Source organism: Mobula hypostoma, chromosome 2, assembly GCF_963921235.1.
Source record: "Mobula hypostoma chromosome 2, sMobHyp1.1, whole genome shotgun sequence".
In the NCBI taxonomy this organism is placed as follows: Eukaryota; Metazoa; Chordata; class Chondrichthyes; order Myliobatiformes; family Myliobatidae; genus Mobula; species Mobula hypostoma.
Genome location: NC_086098.1, coordinates 161,856,079 through 161,874,791, shown reverse-complemented (window position 1 = coordinate 161,874,791; position 18,713 = coordinate 161,856,079). Strand labels below are relative to the sequence as shown.

The 18,713-nt window shown below is 46.0% G+C and overlaps 1 protein-coding gene across 1 annotated transcript in view; it reads right to left on the bottom strand.

Moving 5' to 3' along the window:
• eif6 (eukaryotic translation initiation factor 6) overlaps positions 1-18,713 on the bottom strand; it is a 96,973-nt gene that overhangs the window by 38,058 nt on the left and 40,202 nt on the right. The window lies entirely within an intron of this gene.

Below are 18,713 nucleotides of genomic sequence, written 5' to 3'. Positions count from 1 at the left end.
GAAGGGCAAGTTACACTGGCCACTATCAAAGTGCATATCTTTGGGATGCATAGGGTCAAAGGGTGAATGTGTAAACTCCGCACAGACAAATTGCATTCAGCTCACTGGAGCAGAGCCATTAACTTGTCAGATCTAAACACCCTTCAGTATAAATTACACTATGTCAAACACTCACTTCTGGGATAAGGGCATCACCAGCAAAGCCAGTGTTTATCACCCATTGCTCACTGCCATGGAGAAGGTGGAGCTAAGCCGCTTTGACCCATCGTGGACCTTCTGGTGAAGGCACTCTCACTAAGCAACAGACACAAAATGCTGGAGGAACTCAACAAGCCAGGCAGCATCTGTGGAAAAGCATACAGTCAATGTTTCAGGCCGATACCCTCCATCAGGGCTGGAAAAAAAGATGAGAAGTTCAAGCAAGAAGGTGAGGGTGGGGAAGTAGTGGTACAAGGTGGTAGGTGATAGGTGAAACAAGGAGAGAGGAGGGTTGAAGTAAAGAGCTGGGAACCTAGTAGGTGAAAGAGCTAAAGGGATAGAGAGGGCGGAAACTGATAGAGAGAAGAAGACCATGAAAGAAAGGTGGGGGGAGGAACACCAGAGGGAAGTGAAGGGCAGGTAAAAAGATAAGGTGAGAGGGGGAAATCGGAATGGTGAATGGTGAAGGGTGCTTTAAAAATCAATGCTCATGCCATCAGGTTGAAAGCTACCCCGATGGAATACAAGGTGTTGCTCCTCCAACCTGAGTGTGGCCTCATGGCAGCAGTAGAGGAGGCCATGGAGTGACATGTCAGAATGGGAATGGGAGTGGAATTGAAATGGATGGCCACTAGGAGATCCCAAACAGCTCTCACCGTGCTGTCAGGAACGCCCAGGAATAAAACTGCAGTGATCACATGGCAAAGACTCAATGGGAGGAAAGGCCTGATTCTGCCATGCTGTTTGGTGTGCCCAGCATCTAAACTCAACAACAACAAAGGAACAGCAATTTATTCAAAGTACTGGTTGGTGCAACTTGGAGGGTAATCTTGGAAGTGACGTTCCTTTTAGATAGCCATCTCATAAAATGCCAGCTAATACAACGATTTTTCAGGAAGATCCTTCTGGTACTGAAATGAAAACTTAACTCTTTACTTGTCAAATCAGAGTTCAAAGCAGGCTCCAAGATGATAAAGATTTAAAACAGCTATCACTATAACATTTTCAACACTCAGCAGCAAACAGATCATCTCACTTAGACAGGTGGATGGAGAAGAAACAATTGCAACCCTTCAGTAAGGTAATGACAAGAGTCCTGTTGCTTCTACACTGAAGTCACATCATCACGTGCTGAGATCGCACCACATTAAATCAAATGCCTTTGAAGGAAAAGTGGTTATCCAATCACAAATCAGAGATGAAGAGGCAAAGGTGAAATTTTACACGTTACTGCAGACCAGCAGTAACGTGTAAAATCCAAGCAACACACACAAAATGCTGGAGAAACTCAGCAGGCCAGGCAGTGTTTGAGAAAAGAGTAAACAGTTGACGTTTCGGGCCAAAATCCAAAGAAGAAAAGCTGAGGAGTAGATTTGAAAGGTGGGGCAAGGGGAGAGAGGTGAAACCTGGTGGGGAGGGATGAAGTAAAAGTTGATTGGTGAAAGAGACAGAAAAGGAGGGAGGAGCACGAGAGGAAGGCTATGGGTGGGCAAGGAGATAAGATAAGAGGGGGAAAAAGGGGGATGGAAATGGTTTCTCTCATTTCCGGTAATGCCCCCCACCACATCTCCTTCACCATTTCCCATCCCCTTTTCTTATTCTGAAGATTTAAATGTGGAGTAACTGAGAAACTGCACAACATTTTTGTTAGGGAAATGTATTATGGAACACAAAATAAAAGGCAGATAGATACAAATCAGAGTCGGAGTCTCTCTCCCCCCCACCCCCAGAGAACCACAACTGGGGACGGAGTCTCTCCCGCCCCCACCACAACTGAAGACAGTGTCTCTCCCCCCACCCCCAGAGAAACACAACTGGGGACGGAGTCTCTCCCCCCACCCCCAGAGAACCACAACTGGGGACGGTGTCTCTCCGCCCACCCCCAGAGAACCACAACTGGGGACGGAGTCTCTCCCCATCCCCATTCAAAAACATGAATTTTCTTCTTTTTAATCCAGTTGTTAGTTTACTCTGATATTTTGGATCACTATCTTGTTGCATTATCGAACTTCTGTTAAGCTTCAGGTGTGTTACCTGTCCACAGTTTGAGTATTGATTCCCGTGGGTGTCCCATGACTTTGTTGTCTGTGAGTGTCACATGATGGCATATCGCACTGGTATAAAAAGGGGGACCGCCGATTGTTGGAAGTCGTTTTTGTTGGGGAGTCGCAGTTGGTGGTTATGCAATCGTAGGAGAGAGAGAGCGAGAGAAAAAGTGAAGATTGTAGGCTTCGAACGAACCCAAAAGATTGTGGTTAATCAGCGGCATTCGGTGCATTTCAGGTGTGATTGACACTTGGTATAATCCGTATGTGGCACGCACTTTTGTTAACCCTTACATGGTTTGGGTGTTGTGTGGTGACCACTTCAGCGAAAGGTCAGTTACTTTGAGAAAACTCACTTCGTAGTCTCTTCGGAAAAGGTATTTCTCGGCTGGGATCGGCGTCAACGGTTTCTTCGTTTCTTCAAGCATCCCCTCATCGCTGCTTCGGGAAGTCTCTCCTTTCACTTATTTCATGAATCACTTGGACTTCTTAAACTACCACTTTAAGACTGTGCTTGAGTAAGATCTGTTAAGAATTGTCTTTAAGTTCGACTGTTTGATAGCTATAGATGCATAACACTGTTGACTTCCATTTAAGTTAGTCGTTTGTTTACTTTTCTGTTTTTGAGTAGAGGTTAATAACTTTCGTCGCTTATCTATAAAAACCCGACTTAATTTCATATCTATTGCTGCTGGTATGTAACAGGTGACATGCCACTACTCTAATATTCTCCTTCATTGTTCCCTCAACAATTGCAAGCTGTCCAGGCCCCGAGGCACAAAGCAGCCCCAAACCATGATGCTCCTTCCACCATGCTACAGGTGAGATGAAGTTTTCATGTTGGTGCACAGTACCCTTTTCTCTCCAAACATAGCAGTGTGCATTTCTGCCAAAAACTAGTGTCTCCTTTGTCCACAGAACCTTGTCCCAGAACCATTGTGGAACATCCAGGTAGACTTTTGCAAATTTCAGATGCGCAGCAATGTTTATTTGGTTTCCTCCGTGGTGTTCTTCCATGGACACCATTCCTATTCAGTGTTTTTCTTATAGTGGACACGTGAACACATGGGAGTGCGGAGGAAGCCATTTTGAATTTTTCATTTTTTTTCCATCGGCGTTCAGAGAGGCGGGACTGCGCAGGCGTGTGACATCGGGGAGTGAAGTGCGGAAGATTTAAAAGGAACACAGCCGTATACAGCGGGCAGCGGAGTGAGCTGGAAGCAGAGTGAAGGCTTACGGGCTTAGGCAGAAATGAGGAGGTGAGGAAGGTTTGGTATTCATCTTTTGTTGTTATTTGAGGAGGGGGGAAGTATGTGTGTGAGGGCAGCTTGTTGTTCTCAGTGCCGGAGTCTCCCAGCCTCCTGGACGTCCACATCTGCGCCAGGTGCGCCAAGATACAGCTTCTAAGAGACCGCGTTAGGGAACTGGAGCTGCAGCTCGATGACCTTCAGGGAGAGTGAGGAGTTGACAGAGAGGAGTTACAGGTAGGTGGTCACACCGGGGCCACGGGAGGCATACAAGTGGGTCACGGTTAGGAGGGGGAATAGGAAGAGTCAGGTAATACCTGTGGCTGTGTCCCTTGACAATAAGTACTCCTGTTTGAGTACTGTTGGGGGCGGGGGGGGACAGCATACCTGGGGGAAGCAACAATTGCCGTGCCTCCAGCACAGAGTCCGGCCCTGTAGCTCAGAAGGGTAGGGAAAGGAAGAGGAGGGCAGTTGTAATAGGGGACTCGATAGTAAGGGGGTCAGATAGGCGATTCTGTGGACGCAGTCCGGAGACCCGGATGGTAGTTTGCCTCCCTGGTTCCAGGGTCCGGGATGTTTCTGATCGTGTCCAAGAGATCCTGAAGCGGGAGGGAGAGGAGCCAGAGGTCGTGGTACATATAGGTACCAATGACATAGGTAGGAAAAGGGAAGAGGTCCTGAAAGAAGAATATAGGGAGTTAGGAAGGGAGTTGAGAAAAAGAACCACAAAGGTAGTAATCTCGGGATTACTACCTATGCCATGCAACAGTGAGAGTAGGAATGCAATGAGGTGGAGGATAAATGCGTGGCTGAGGGATTGGAGCAGGGGGCAGGGATTCAAGTTTTTGGATCATTGGGACCTCTTTTGGCGCAGGCGTGACCTGTACAAAAAGGACGGGTTACACTTGAATCCTAGGGGGACCAATATCCTGGCAGGGAGATTTGTGAGGGCTGCTGAGGTGACTTTAAACTAGAATGGTTGGGGGAGAGAATCAAATTAAAGAGGCTAGGACAGAGGAGGTTAGATCACAAATAGAGAAAGCAGGTAGACACTGTGTGAGAGAAGATAGGCAGGGGACAGAGATCAGGAGCACTCAGACCAAAGATGTAGAGGACATGGAAGAAAAAGATAACAAAGTTGTTTGTTCCATTAAGGATAAACAGAAAGTAAGAGGTGGAGAGTTTCTTAAATGCATCTATTTTAATGCTAGGAGCATTGTAAGAAAGGTGGATGAGCTGAGAGCATGGACTGATACCTGGAAATATGATGTTGTAGCTATTAGTGAAACGTGGTTGCAGGAGGGGTGTGATTGGCAACTAAATATTCCAGAATTTCAAGGCTTCGGGTGTGATAGAATAGGAGGGGCAAGAGGGGGAGGTGTTGCATTGCTTGTCAAAGAAATTATAACAGCGGTGCTCTGGCATGATAGATTAGTGGACTCGTCTAGGGAGGCTATTTGGGTGGAATTGAGGAATAGGAACGGTGTTGTGACGCTTATAGGGGTGTATTATAGACCACCTAATGGGGACTGAGAACAGGAGGAGCAAATTTGTAAGGAGATAGCAGATATTTGTAGTAAGCACAAGGTTGTGATTGTCGGAGATTTTAATTTTCCACACATAGACTGGGAAGCCCATTCTGTAAAAGGGCTGGATGGTTTGGAGTTTGTCAGGTGTGTGCAAGATAGTTTTTGGCAGCAATACATAGAGGTACCAACGAGAGAAGGGGCAGTGTTGGACCTCCAGTTAAGGAATGAGATAGGGCAGGTGACGGAGGTATGTGTTGGGGAGCACTTCAGGTCCAGTGATCACAATACCATTAGTTTCAATATAATTATGGAGAAGAATAGGACTTAACCTAGGGTTGAGATTTTTGATTGGAGAAAGGCTAACTTTGAGGAGATGCGAAAGGATTTAGAAGGAGTGGATTGGGACAATTTGTTTTATGGGAAGGATGTAATAGTGAAATGGAGGTCATTTAAAGGTGAAATTTTGAGGGTACAGGATTTTCATGTTCCTGTTAGGATGAAAGGAAAGGTTAAAAGTTTGAGAGAGCCATGGTTTTCAAGGGATATTGGAAACTTGGTTCGGAAAAAGAGAGGGATCTACAATAAATATAGGCAGCTTGGAGTTAGTGAGGTGCTCCAGGAATATAAAGAATGTAAAAAGAATCTTAAGAAAGAAATTAGAAAAGCTAAAAGAAGATACGAGGCTGCTTTGGCAAGTAAGGTGAAAATAAATCCAAAGGGTTCCTACAGTTATGTTAATAGCAAAAGGATAGTGAGGAATAAAATTGGTCCCTTAGAGAATCAGAGAGGACGGCTATGTGCGGAGCCAAAAGAGATGGGGATTTTGAACAATTTCTTTTCTTCGGCATTCACTAAGGAGAAGGACATTGAATTGGGTAAGGTAAAGGAAACAAGAAGGGTAGTTATGGAAAGTATGATGTTTAAAGAAGAGGAAGTACTGGTGCTTTTAAGGAATATAAAAGTGGATAAGTCTCCAGGTCCAGACAAAATATTCCCTGGGACCTTGAGGGAAGTTAGTGTGGAAATAGCAGAGGCTCTGACAGAAATATTTCAAATGTCATTAGAAACAGGGATGGTGCTGGAGGATTGGCGTATTGCTCATGTGGTTCCATTGTTTAAAAAGGGTTCTAAGAGTAAACCTAGCAATTATCGGCCTGTGAGTTTGATGTCAGTGGTGGGTAAATTGATGGAAAGTATTCTTAGAGATGGTATATATATAATTATCTGGATAGACAGGGTCTGATTCGGAACAGTCAACATGGATTTGTGCGTGGCAAGTCATGTTTGACATACCTTATTGAATTTTTTGATGAGGTTACTAAGAAAGTTGACGAGGGTAAAGCGGTGGATGTTGTCTACATGGACTTCAGTAAGGCCTTTGACAAGGTTCCACACGGAAGGTTAGTTAGGAAGGTTCAATCGTTAGGCATTAATATCGAAGTAGTAAAATGGATTCAGCAGTAGCTAAATGTGAGACGTCAAAGAGTAGTGGTGGATAACTGTGTGTCAGATTGGAGGACGGTGTGTAGTGGTGTGCCTCAGAGATCTGTACTGGGTCCAATGTTGTTTGTCATATATATTAATGATCTGGATGATGGGGTGGTAAATTGGATTAGTAAGTACGCAGATGATACTAAGATAGGTGGCGTTGTGGATAATGAAGTAGGTTTTCAAAGCTTGCAGAGAGATTTAGGCCAGTTAGAAGAGTGGGCTGAAAGATGGCAGATGGAGTTTAATGCTGAAAAATGTGAGGTGCTACGTTTTGGTAGGACTAATCAAAATAGGACATACATGGTAAATGGTAGGGCATTGAAGAATGCTGTAGAACAGAGGGATCTAGGAATAATGGTGCATAGTTCCCTGAAGGTAGAATCTCACGTGGATAGGGTGGTGAAGAAAGCTTTTGGTATGCTGGCCTTTATTAATCAGAGCATTGAGTATAGAATTTGAGATGTAATGTTGAAATTGTATAAAGCATTGGTAAGGCCAAATTTGGAGTATTGTGTACAGTTCTGGTCATTGAATTATAGGAAAGTTGTCAATAAAATTGAGAGTACAGAGGAGGTTTACTAAAATGTTGCCTGGGTTTCATCTCCTAAGTTACAAAGAAAGGTTGAACAAGTTAAGTCTTTATTCTCTGGAGCGTAGAAGGTTGAGGGGGGACTTGATAGAGGTGTTTAAAATTATGAGGGGGATTGATAGAGTTGACGTGGATAGGTCACCAATACAACCTCATCATAACATTCCAGCTCTTATACTCAATACTTTGATTAATAAAGGCCAATGTACCAAAAGCTCTCTTTATGACCCTATCTACCTATGATGCCACTTTTAGGGAATTTTGTATCTGTATTCCCAGACCCCTCTGTTCTACTGCACTCCTCAGTGCCTTACCATTTACCCTGTATGTTCTACCTTGGTTTGTCCTTCCAAGGTGCAATACCTCACATTTGTCTGTATTAAACTCCATCTGCCATTTTTCAGCCCATTTTTTCAGCTGGTCCAAATCCCTCTACAAGCTTTGAAAACCTTCCTCACTGTCCACTACACCTCCAATCTTTGTATCATCAGCAAATTTGCCAATCCAATTTACCACATTATCATCCAGATCATTGATATAGATTGCAAATAACAATGGACCCAGCACTGATCCCTGTGGCACACCACCAGTCACAGGCCTCCACTCTGAGAAGCAATCCTCTACCACTCTTTGGCTTCTTCCATTGAGCCAATATCTAATCCAATTTACCACCTCTCCATGTATACCTAGCGACTGAATTTTCCTAACGAACCTCCCATGCGGGACCTTGTCAAAGGCCTTACTGAAGTCCATGTAGACAACATCTAATGCCTTCCCTTCATCCACTTTCTTGGTAACCTCCTCAAAAAACTCCAATAGATTGGTCAACATGACCTACCACACACAAAGCCATGTTGACTCTCCCTTGGAGAGTCAGACGCCCTGAGCCAATAGGCTGGTCCTGGACTTATTTCCTGGCATAATTTACATATTAGTATTTAACTATTTATGGTTTTATTAATATTTATTATTTATGGTGCAACTGTAATGAAAACCAATTTCCCCTGGGATCAATAAAGTATGACTATGACTAATAAGTCCCTGTCCATCCAAATGCTTGTTTCTGTCTCTTAGTACTCCCTCCAATAACTTACTCACTACCGACGTCAAATTTATTGGCCTATAATTTCCCGGATTACTTTTCGATCCTTTTTTAAACAACGGAACAACATGAGCCATTCTCCAATCCTCCGGCACCTCACCCATAAACACCGACATTTTAAATATATCTCCCAGGGGCCCTGCAATTTCAACACTAGTCTCCTTCAAGGTCCGAGGGAATACCCTGTCAGGTCCTGGGGATTTATCCACTTTAATTTGCCTCAAGATACCTCCTCCTTTTCAATCTGTACAGTTTCCACGATCTCACTACTTGTTTCCCTTAATTCCATAGACTTCATGCCAGTTTCCTTCGTAAATACAGACGCAAAAAACCCATTTAAGATCTCCCCCATTTCTTTAGTTCCGCACATAGCTGACCACTCTGATCTTCAAGAGGACCAATTATATCCCTTACAATCCTTCTACTCTTAATATACCTATAAAAGCTCTTTGGATTATCCTTCACTTTGACTGCCAAGGCAACCTCATGTCTTCTTTTAGTCCTCCTGATTTCCTTAAGTATTTTCTTGCACTTTTTATACTCCCCAAGACCTTATTTACTTCGTTTCCTATACATGTCATACAACTCTCTCCTCTTCTTTATCAGAGTTGAAATATCCCTTGAGAACCAAGGTTCCTTATTCCTATTCACTTTGTCTTTAATCCTGACAGGAACATACAAGCCCTGCACTCTCAAAACTTCTCCTTTGAAGGTTTCCCACTTACCGATCACATCCTTGCCAAAGAACAACCTGTCCCAATCCACGCTTTTTAGATCCTTTCTCATTTCTTCAAATTTGGCCTTCTTCCAGTTTAGAACCTCAACCCTACGACCAGATCTATCTTTATCCATGATCAAGTTGAAACTAATGGTGTTATGATCACTGGAACCAAAGTGTTCCCCTACACACACTTCCGTCACTTGTCCTAACTCATTTCCTAATAGGAGATCTAATATTGCATCCTCTCTAGTTGGTACTTCTATATATTGATTTAGAAAACTTTCCTGAACACATTTTACAAACTCTAACCCATCTAGACCCCTAACAGTATGGGAGTCCCAATCAATATGTGGAAAATTAAAATTCCCTACCACCACAACTTTATGTTTCCTGCAATTGCCTGCTATCTCTCTGCAGATTTGCTCCTCCAATTCTCGCTGACTATTGGGTGGTCTATAATACAGCCCCCTTAATGTGGCCATACATTTCCTGTTTCTCAGCTCCACCCATAAGGACTCAGTAGACAAGCCCTCTAATCTGTCCTGCCTGAGCACTGCTGTAATATTTTCCCTAACAAGCAATGCTACTCCCCCACCTTTCATTCCTCTGCCTCTATCACATCTGAAACATCGGAACCCTGGAATATTAAGCTGCCAGTCCTGCCCCTCCTGTAGCCAAGTTTCACTAATTGCTATAACGTCATAATTCCACATGTCAATCCACACCCTCCACTCGTCTGCCTTCCCCACAATACTCCTAGCATTGAAATATATACACCTCAGAAGATTTTTACCACCACTCACAACCTCTGTATTTGCGGCTTTGCTTGAACTTTTAACATCATTTATTTTCAACCCAGCCCCACTGTCAGCTCTGGCACTCTGGTTCCAGTGGTGGGACAAAATCAAAAAGGGTAAATACAGGACTGAAGGTGTTGTATCTGAATTTGCGCAGTTTACAGAATAAGGTAGATGAACTTGCAGTACAGTTGCAGATTGGCAGGTATGATGTTGTAGCCATCACAGAATCATGGTTGAAAGATTATGTCTGGGAGGTTAATATCCAAGAAAATGCACGCCAAAAGGGCAATGTTGCAATAGTCATGGGGGACTTCAGTATGCAGGTAGATTGGGAAAATCAGGTTGGTGCTAGATTAAAGGAGAGCGAATTTCTAGAGTGCCGATGAGATGGCTTTATAAAGTGCTCTCCCTCCCTCCTACTCCAACTCCTTAACCACGTATTAAACTGTATAAACATCCTAGTTTTGGCCTCACTAGCAGTGGTATGGGTAGCAATCCTGAGATCACAACCCTGGAGATCCTGCCCTTTAACCCAGCTCCCAATTCCCTGAACTCCCTATGCAGAACCTTATCACTCACCATACCCATGTCATTGGTACCTATATGGACCATGACTTCTGGCCATTCACCCTCCCACTTACAAGAATGCTGAGGACTCGATCCGAGATATCCTGGACCCTGGCACCCGGGAGGCAACATACCATCTAGGAGTCTCGTTCCTGCCCATAGAATCTCCTCTCAGTTCCCCTCACTGACAAATCACCTATCACTACAGCGTGCCTCTTCCCTCTAAGTCACAGAGGCAGACTCAGTGCCAGAGACCCAACCACTGTGACTTTCCGGTTAGGTCGTCCCATTCCCTCTCCCCAACAATATCCCAAGTGATTGAGCTGTTGTTGAGGAGATAGATACTCTGCACTGCAGAAAACCAGGTAAATGCAAAGGGTTCACAAACTTTTTCCTGCAACTGTATATAAGTGACTAGAGGCATAAATCAGATGAGCACAGTCTTTTCCTCCAGGGTAGGGGACTCTAAAACTAGAGGCATAGGTTTAGGGATGACAGGAAAAGAGTTAAAAGGGGCTTAAAGGGTAACTTTTACCCCATTCAGAGGGTGGAGGGTATATAGGATGAGTGGTAGAGGGGATATAATTGCAAAAGATTTAAGACATTTTGGAAAGGTTTATAGATGAGAAAAGTCTAGGGATATGGATGGCCAACATGGACTAGTGAAGAGTTGATATAAAAAAATCATTCTGAACCTATGTAACCTCTGGCTAAAAGAATAATTGGGACAATAGGAATTTTTGAACTGATGTAAGCTCTGTCTTCAGCAGTTAGCTAAGACAGACTCATTACCCGTTCTCCCGGGCTTGCAGAGGACAATGAGAGTTTGATAACATTGTACATTGTACCCTTGTTTGAGTAGGGGAAGTTGGAATCACTGATAAGGACAGGAATGAACATCCATCTGTAATTAAGTCAGACAATAGACAATAGGTGCAGGAGTAGGCCATTCGGCCCTTCGAGCCAGCACTGCCATTCACTGTAATCATGGCTGATCACCCACAATCAGTATCCAGTTCCTGCCCTATCCCCATAACCTTTGATTCCACTATCTTTAAGAGCTCTATCCACCTCTTTTTTGAAAGCATCCAGAGACTTGGCCTCCACAGCCTTCTGGGGCAGAGCATTCCACATATCCACCACTCTCTAGGTGAAAAAGTTTTTCCTCAACTCCGTTCTAAATAGCCTACCCCTAATTCTTAAACTGTGGCCTCTGGTTCTGGACTCACCCATCAGCGGGAACATGCTTCCTTCCTCCAGCGTGTCCAATCCCTTAATAATCTTATATGTTTCAATAAGATCCCCTCTCAGCTTTCTAAATTCCAGAGTATACAAGCCCAGTCGCTTCAATCTTTCGACATATGACAGTCCCGTCATCCCGGGAATTAACCTTGTGAACCTACGCTGCACTCCCTCAATAGCAAGAATGTCCTTCCGCAAATTTGGAGACCAAAACTGCACACAGTACTCCAGGTGTGGTCTCAACAGGGCCCTGTACAGCTGCAGAAGGACCTGTTTGCTCTTATACTCAATTCCCCTTGTTATGAAGGCCAGTATGCCATTAGCTTTCTTCACTGCCTGCTGTACTTGCATGCTTGCTTTCAGTGACTGATGTACAAGAACACCTAGATCTCGTTGTGCTTCCCCTTTTCCTAACTTGACTCCATTTAGATAATAATCTGCCTTCCCGTTCTTACCACCAAAGTGGATAACCTCACATTTATCCACATTAAACTGCATCTGCCCACTCACCCAGCCTGTCCAAGTCACCCTGCATTCTCATAACATCCTCCTCACATTTCACACTGCCACCCAGCTTTGTGTCATCGGCAAATTTGCTAATGTTACTTTTAATTCCCTCATCTAAATCATTAATATATATTGGAAACAGCTGCGGTTCCAGCACTGAACCCTGCGGTATCCCACCGGTCACTGCCTGCCATTCCGAAAGGGACCCGTTAATTGCTACTCTTTGTTTTCTGTCAGCTAGCCAATTTTTAATCCATGTCAGTACTCTGCCCCCAATACCATGTGCCCTAATTTTGCCCACTAATCTGCTATGTGGGACTTTATCAAAGGCTTTCTGAAAGTCCAGGTGCACTACATCCACTGGCTCTCCCTTGTCCATTTTCATAGTTACATCCTCAAAAAATTCCAGAAGATTAGTCAAGCACGATTTCCCCTTCGTAAATCCATGCTGACTCGGACCAATCCTGTTACTACTATCCAGATGAGTCGTAATTTCATCTTTTATAATTGACTCCAGCATCTTTCCCACCACCGACGTCAGGCTAACTGCTAGAGTATTGTTCCATTGAACTTTGGCCAGCTCCTCCCTCATAGCACCATAGTTCCCTTTGTTCAACTGTAATACTGACAGTTTCGAGTTTCCCATCTCCCTCTCAAATTGTAGATTAAAACTTATATTATGGTCACTACCTCCTAATGGCTCCTTTACCTCGAGGTCCCTGATCAAATCCGGTTCATTACACAACACTAAATCTAGAATTGCGTTCTCTCTGGTAGGCTCCGGTACAAGCTGTTCTAAGAATCCATCTTGGAGGGACTCCACAAACTCCCTTTCTTGGGGTCCAGTACCAACCTGATTCCTCCAGTATACCTGCATGTTGAAGTCACACATAACAATTGTAGCATTATCTTTGCGACATGGGTCCCAAGTGGGTTTAAAGGAAGCAGCAGTCAGGGTCCCCAGTGGTTTTAAGGGAAGTGCGAGACTGGGTCCCAGTGGGTTTAAGGGAAACGTGAGACCGGGTTCCTGGTGGTTTAAAGGGAGCAGAACACAGTGTCCCGAAGGATTTAAAGGGAGCAGGAGACAAGGATCTTGAGTGTTTAAAGGGACTTATTTCCTGGCATAATTTACATATTACTACTTAACTATTTATGGTTTTTATTATTACTATTTAGTTATTTATGGTGCAACTGTAACCAAAACCAATTTCCCCCGGGATCAATAAAGTATGACTATGACTATGAGCACGAGAGTGAGTGTTGATAAGTAGGGCAATCTCTATGGTTGGGAGTGTAAAAGTAGAGGACAACTGTGTTAAGGTGAGTCAAGGGGGATGACTTTAGTACGCCATGGTCTTTCCACGGGACAAGCTGCCGGACGACGTGCTTGAGGCAAGCACACAGAAACAGAAATCTACAGCACATTACAGGCCCTTTGACCCACAGCGCTGTGCCAACCATGTAACCTACTCCAGAATTTCCTTACCACATAGCTCTCTATTTTTCTCAGCTCCATGTACCTATCTAAGAGTCTCTTAAAAGACCCTATTGTATCCACCTCTACCACTGTTGCTGGCACTGCATTCTACACCACTGTGTGTGTGAAAAACTTACCCTTGACATTCCTCTTGTACCTACTTCCAAGCACCTTAAAACCCCCTCATGTTAGGCATTTCAGCCCGTGGAAAAAGCCTCTGGCTATCCACACCATCAAGGTCTCTTTTCATCATATACACATTAACAACATTTAAGAGAGACTTGAACAGGCACAGGGATAGGAAAGATTTAGAGGGAGACGGGGCAAACACAGGTAGATGGGAGCGGTCAGGAAAATATCTTTGGTTAACATGGACAATTTGGGCTGAAAAGCCTTCGGCTCTAACACAGGAGATAACAATTTTGTATCACAATTTATTAATAAGAAATTCTTTGAAATTAACAAACACACTGGGCAAATCATCAAATTATAACAAAACTCTGATAAGCCACAATCACGAAATCCAAAAGGTTTAGGCAGCTGGTTCCCTGACTGATGTTTAGGGCCCACCGCGACCCCTTCTTGCTTGAAAGTCACTAGACGCCATCTCCCTTCAAACTCACCGGGATCCCGTCTCTCTCAAAACCCGTCGGAACCTTGTCTCTCTTCAAACATGCCGGGATCCAGCTCCCTGTAAACTCAGTGGGGCTGCGTCTCCTTTCAAACATGCCGAGACGTAGTCTTCTTTGAAACCCGCCGGAACTTTACCTCCCTGTAAACCCACCGCGATGCCATCTCCCTGAAAACCCGCTGGGACTCCATCTCCCTCTAACCCATCGAGACGCCATTTTCCTCCAAGCCCTTTGGACTGTGTCTCCCTTCAAACCCACCAGGACCTCATTTCTCCCTAATCCCACCAGGACCTTATTTGAGCCTAGCAAAGGGAATAACTGATAAGGACTGGACAGCAGTCCTTAATTAAGGACTGTAATTAAGTCTGTAATTAAGCCTTGATCTAGCAGACTCTCTTATCTGTAAGTAAGTTTTGCACGAACAGACTTGGTGGGCGTACCAGTTCAAATGACATCTTGCAACAGTAATGTATAGGGCGTACTATGCATAAATATACGACTATAACCGGAGAGGGTGGGCCCACTTGTCGAATGGTGGCAGTATTTAAGTGCCTTCCCTTCGACAACTGGATCTCAAACTCCTGTAGGAGGGTGTGCAATAAACTGTTTGTAATTATAAGAAGCTGGTCTCCCGAGCTTTATTCAGATTCGACTTTAACACTAGTTGGGCTGAAAGGCCTGTTGTTATGGAGGCCTACGGCTGCACACCTTGCCCAAACAAAACAACTGCCTTTCAAAGGAGGATGGATAATCTTGGGAGCTGATCACAGGGAAGAGAATGCAGAGCTATGAACCTCCAGGTGTTTGCAGTCACAGTAGAAAATAGAAGAAAGAACATCCTTCTACTAGGCAGAAAATGGTTCGGCACAGCCAAGAAGGGCCAAAAGGCCTGTTTCTGTGCTGTAGTTTTTCTGTGGTTTCTATGGAACAGGAAGGAAGCAGTTACTCTATTGGGGGTATTCTATAGGCCCCCTGGTAGCAGCAGAGATACCGAGGAGCAGATTGGGAGGCAGATTTTGGAAAGGTGCAAAAGTAACAGGGTTGTTATCATGGGTGACTTGAACTTCCCTAATATTGATTGGCACCTGATTAGTTCCAATGGATTAGACGGGGCAGAGTTGGTTAAGTGTGTCCAGGATGGATACCTGTCGCTGCGGGCCCGCTTCCATAGGCCAGTAACCAAGGTGATCATCCCAACGGCGGAGCAGGCAGAAGAGGAGACATCTCTCAACGGCTGCAAAGGCGGATGAGGATGCCCAACAATGGGTAGGGAGGCTTGCGAACACACCGCAAGAACCGCTGTAGACCCACAACACTCAGGGCTTGTCTACCTAGCGTGTGAAGCGGCAGACTGCACGGAAGAAACCATCACTGGTTCAACGGGCAGAAAGGCGATTCTCAGCAATGCGTCGTGGAGCGCTAAGAGGGCACAGTGAGACACACAGAACACTGCTGGCCATCCACTGCATCCTGACCTACCTCCAGCCGTCTCAACTATGTCTTGCCACTGGGTCCAGATAGGCCGGGACGAGAGAGTGAGGCTGACGACCTGCGCAACTCTCCCTCACTTTAATCCAAGTCAAGCGCAAGTCATGACTTCAAACCCAACGCGCAACCTAAAGTCCTGTGGCGATGGGGGAGTGGCGAAGCAGCAGGTACGGATACACTGGAAGCTGTCGTCACAAACCTGCACACAGGCGGCCCAGGGCATAGGGTCGCTCTCTACTGGACCGAAGCAGCAGTTGAGTTCGGCAGCCCCCTGGGTGTCTGAGCAGCCCTCTTTAGGATCGCTCTGCTCACCTCCATGGAGGAAGGGGCTGGAAAAGGTGCCTCAAACATAGTCTGCTTCACTTCACCCTGGCTGGTGGGGATCCCTCATAGCGGTCGACCTACAACAGTGAAGAAGAAAGTGATGGTGCTCAACCTTGGCACATGGAACGTGAGAACTCTGCTAGATAACATCAAGGCAGACAGACCAGAGAGAAGAACTGCACTGGTTGCAAAAGAGCTAGCTCCCTACCACGTGGACATAGCAGCTCTCAGTGAAACGCCCCTAGCAGACAAGGGCCAGCTGACAGAACGTAGTGGTGGATACACGTTCTTCTGGAGCGGTCGCAGCAGTGCTGAACGATGAGAAGCAGGCGTGGGATTTGCCATCAATTCTAACCTCGCCCGTAAACTCACCAAGCACCCAGAGAGCATCAACGACCGCCTGATGACACTTCAGCTCCCACTTGCAAACAAGAAGAGTACTACGCTGATTAGTGCCTACGCTCCCACCATGACCAACCCAGATGACATTAAAGACAAGTTCTATGAAGAACCCGACGCCCTCATCTCAGCAATCCCACAGTCAGAGAAGCTCATCATTCTCGGGGACTTCAATGCCAGAGTAGGGACAGACTACCAAACCTGGGAAGGGATCATTGGAAGACACGGCACTGGCAAGTGTAACAACAACAGCCTTCTGCTCCTCAAGACGTGCCACACACGACCTTGTCATCACCAACACCCTGTTCTGCCTACCCACCCATAAGAAGACGTCATGGATGCACCCACGCTCGAAGCACTGGCATCTGATTGACTACATCATCACCAGGAAGAGGGACAGGATGGATGTCAGAGTGACGAGAGCCATGTGTGGTGCCGACTGCTGGACCGATCACCGCCTCATTGTGTCCAAGTTCAGGCTTCGCATTCTGCCCATGAGAAGACCCCAAGGGCAGAAGACTGCAAAAAGGCTGAATGTCTCCAAGCTGAAAAGCAGCAGGGTTGCAGAAGAATTCGTCAATGACCTTGAACGCAGACTACCAGACACACCACAGGATGACGGGACCAGCGTTGAGGAACAGTGGACGGCCTTCAGAGATGCTGTCTACACTACCGCCCTCGAACATCTCAGACCAGCAACCCGAAGAAACCAAGACTGGTTCGATGAAAATGATGAAGAAATACAGGCACTACTAACGGAGAAACATCAACATTACAGAGCGCATCAGAACGACCCCACGTCGCTAGCCAAGCAAGATGCCTTTACCAACACAAGAAGAAAGGTGCAAAAAAAACTTCGCAAGATGCAGGACAGCTGGTTCAGCAAGAAGGCCGATGAAATCCAGGGCTATGCAGACAGCCACGATATAAAGCGCTTCTACGATGTGCTTAAGGCTGTATACGGACCCCAGTCCTCCGGCTGCTCACCCCTCCTCAACGCAGATGAGACGCAGCTGCTGACAGAGAAGAAGCAGATTCTGGATCGGTGGGCTGGGCACTTTAACAACGTCCTTAACCACCCTGCCGACATCAGCGACGAGGCCATTGCCCGCTTGCCCCAGGTAGAGATCAACAAGAACCTCGACACCCTCCCCACAGTAGATGAAGTCAGGAAGGCAGGGAAGCAACTCTCCTGTGGCAAAGCGCCAGGACCCGATGCAATCCCTGCTGAGGTATACAAAGCAGGAGGCCCTGTCATGATGCAAAAGCTGACTGTACTCTTCCAGTCCATGTGGAAAAAGAGACAGATCCTGCAACAGCTGAAAGATGCCAGCATAGTCCACATCTACAAGAGGAAAGGCAACCGCCAGTCTTGCGACAACCACCTAGGCATCTCCCTCTTGCCCCTTGCGGGGAAGATTCTGGCCCGTGTCCTGCTCAACCGCCTTCTCCAACATCTTGAGCAAGGTCTGCTCCCAGAAAGCCAGTGCGGCTTCCGTGCTGAACGTGGGACCGCGGACATGATTTTTGCTGCGTGCCAACTCCAGGAAAAATGCCAGGAGCAACACAGTGACCTCTTCGTGACCTTTGTCGATCTAACCAAGGCTTTCAATACGGTCAGCAGAGAAGGCTTATGGAAAATCATGGAGAAGTTTGGCTGCCCCAGCAAGTTCATCACAATCGTCCGGCAGTTCCACGACGGTATGATGGTGAAAGTTCTGGATGACGGCGACGAGTCGGAGGCCTTCCCAGTGACAAATGGCATCAAACAAGGTTGCGTTCTTGCCCCGACTCTGTTCAGTATGGTATTCTCTGCCATGCTGACAGATGCCTTCCGTAACTATGAAGAAGGAATCCACGTCAGGTACAGGATTGACAGCAGGTTGTTCAACCTTAGGCGCCTGCAGGCAGTTACAAAGGTGCAAGAGACTGTCATCAGAGACTTCTTGTTTGCTGGTGACTGCGCACTCAACGCCAGCACAGAGCAGGAGATGCAGCGTGAAATGGACTGCTTCTCACAAGCCTGCAACAACTTCGGTCTCACTATCAGCACCAAAAAGACCAAAGTTATGTACCAGCCTGCCTCAGGAAAGCCATACCAGGAGCCGCGCATCACGGTGAAGGGCCAGAACCTCCAGGCAGTCGCCAACTTCACCTACCTGGGTAGCATACTTTCTCGCACAGTGAACGTAGACGCTGAGGTCAACAACAGGATTGCCAAAGCCAGCACCGCCTTTGGGAGTCTCCGTGAGAACGTCTGGGAGCAGAGAGGACTCAGTCTCACCACCAAGCTGAAGGTCTACTGTGCAGTGGTCCTTACCCCTCCTTTACGCCAGCGACACCTGGACTGTCTAC